The 2,954-nt window shown below is 47.3% G+C and overlaps 1 pseudogene; it reads right to left on the reverse strand.

Annotated features, from left to right (window-relative positions):
* Positions 1–2,954, reverse strand: part of LOC135534393 (ubiquitin-like modifier-activating enzyme 6) — a 27,670-nt pseudogene extending 24,716 nt beyond the window's left edge.

Below are 2,954 nucleotides of genomic sequence, written 5' to 3' on the forward strand. Positions count from 1 at the left end.
GTGACCAGAGCCCTATTCCCTATCTAGTGAACTACTAGTGACCAGAGCCGTATTCCCTATATAGTGAACTACTAGTGACCAGAGCCCTATTCCCTATATAGTGAACTACTAGTGACCAGAGCCCTATTCCCTATATAGTGAACTACTAGTGACCAGGGCCCTATTCCCTCTATAGTGAACTACTAGTGACCAGAGCCCTATTCCCTATATAGTGAACTAATAGTGACCAAAGCCCTATTCCCTATATAGTGAACTACTATAGACCAGAGCCCTATTCCCTATATAGTGAACTACTAGTGACCAGAGCCCTATTCCCTATATAGTGAACTAATAGTGACCAGAGCCCTATTCCCTATATAGTGCACTACTTTAGACCAGGGGCCTATTCCCTATGTAGTGAACTACTTTAGACTAGAGACTTATGGGGAATAGGGTGCAATTTGGGCTGTAGCCTAAAATCTCACTCACCTTCACACCTGCCAACACGATGTTCTTTGCTGTGAAAACAGAGACGACTGACGTCGGTCACATGACAGGAAATACATGGGCACAATACATACTGTAAACACTCACTGAACGCTATGTCATGTCACTTAATGGCATGTACCGTCATGCTATGTCATGTCACTTAATGGCATGTTCTGGTATGTACTGTCATGCTATGTCATGTCACTTAATGTCATGTACCATCATGCTATGTCATGTCACTTAATGGCATGTACCGTCATGCTATGTCATGTCGCTTAATGGCATGTACCGTCATGCTATGTCATGTTATGTCATGTCACTGAATGGCATGTTCTGGCATGTACTGTCATGCTATGTCATGTCGCTTAATGGTATGTACCGTCATCCTATGTCATGTTATGTCATGTCACTGAATGGCATGTTCTGGCATGTACTGTCATGCTATGTCATGTCGCTTAATGGCATGTACCGCTATGTCATGTAATGTCACATAATGTAATGTTATGTCATGTAATATCACATAATGTAATGCTATGTCATGTAATATCACATAATGTAATGCTATGTCATGTAATGTAATGCTATATAATGTAATGTCACATAATGTAATGCTATGTCATGTAATGTCACATAATGAAACGCTTATGTCATGTAATGTCACATAATGTAATGCTATGTCATGTAATATCACATAATGTAATGCTATGTCATGTAATATCACATAATGTAATGCTATGTCATGTAATGTAATGCTATATAATGTAATGCTATGTCATGTAATGTCACATAATGTAATGCTATGTCATGTAATGTCACATAATGTAATGCTATGTCATGTAATATCACATAATGTAATGCTATGTCATGTAATATCACATAATGTAATGCTATGTCATGTAATGTAATGCTATATAATGTAATGCTATGTCATGTAATGTCACATAATGTAATGCTATGTCATGTAATATCACATAATGAAACGCTATGTCATGTAATGTAATGCTATATAATGTAATGCTATGTCATGTAATGTCACATAATGTAATGCTATGTCATGTAATGTCACATAATGAAACGCTATGTCATGTAATGTAATGCTATATAATGTAATGCTATGTCATGTAATGTCACATAATGTAATGCTATGTCATGTAATGTCACATAATGAAACGCTATGTCATGTAATGTCACATAATGAAACGCTATGTCATGTAATGTCACATAATGAAACGCTATGTGTTATTTGATGCGTCTGTCACCTACCGATCTCCACTCCCAGTCCTCCCATTCCACTGAGGAAGACAGAAGACTGAGCCATCTGCTGCATAGCACTGTCCCCAGGACATACCTCTGACGACTGGAGGGAGGGGGTTTAGGGAGGGAGAGGGTTAGGGAGGGGGGAGGGAGAGGAGGGGGTTTAGGGAGGGAGGGAGGGGGTTTAGGGAGGGAGGGAGAGGGGAGAGAGGGAGGGAGGGGGGGGTTTAGGGAGGGAGAGGGTTAGGGAGAAGGGAGGGGGTTTAGGGAGGGAGAGGGTTAGGGAGAAGGGAGGGGGTTTAGGGAGGGAGAGGGTTGGGGAGGAGGGAGGGGGTTTAGGGAGGGAGAGGGTTGGGGAGGAGGGAGGGGTTTAGGGAGGGAGAGGGTTAGGGGAGGGGGAGGGAGAGGGAAGAGAGGGAGGGAGGATGGGGGTTAGGGAGGGGGTTGGGGGAGGATGAGGGTTAGGGGGGGAGATGGGAGAGAGGGAGGGAGGGGAGGGGGTTTAGGGAGGGAGAGGGAGGATGGGGGGTTAGGGGGAGAGAGAGGGTTAGGGAGGGGGAGGGAGGGAGGAGGGAGAGGGAAGAGAGAGGGAGGGAGGATGGGGGTTAGGGGGGGGGGTGAGGGAGGGAGAGGGAGGGTTAGGGAGGGAGAGAGACGGGAAAGAAGGAGGGAGGATGGGGGTTAGGGAGGGAGAGGGAGGGAGCATGGGAGAGAGGGAGGGAGGATGGGGGTTAGGGAGGGAGGGAGGGAGACGGGAGAGAGGGAGGGAGGATTTGGGGGTTAGGGAGGGAGGGAGGGAGACGGGAGAGAGGGAGGGAGGGAGGGAGACGGGAGGAGGGAGGGAGGATGGGGGTTAGGGAGGGAGGGAGACGGGAGAGAGGGAGGGAGGATGGGGGTTAGGGGGTGTGAGGGAGGATGGGGGTTAGGGAGGATGGAGAGGAGAGTGAGGGAGGGTTTGGATGATGGGGTGTTAGGGAGGGAGAGGGAGGCAGGGAGAAGGATTAGGGAGAGGGAGGCAGGGAAGAGGGGGAGGCAGGAGAGGGAGAGGCAGGGAGAGAGAGGGAGAGGCAGGGAGAGGGATTAGGGAGAGAGGAGGAGGGAGGCAGGGAAGATCAAATGATGTTGTTGTGAGACAGTAAGCACATAGAACATGTTTTGTTGGAACTACTACTGGTATGTCATTGTACCCACTTAAAATAGGTAGTAGGGGATTTACCTGTACAGGGAGTCAT

This window comes from Oncorhynchus masou, unplaced genomic scaffold (assembly GCF_036934945.1).
Source record: "Oncorhynchus masou masou isolate Uvic2021 unplaced genomic scaffold, UVic_Omas_1.1 unplaced_scaffold_3346, whole genome shotgun sequence".
Taxonomy (NCBI): Eukaryota; Metazoa; Chordata; class Actinopteri; order Salmoniformes; family Salmonidae; genus Oncorhynchus; species Oncorhynchus masou.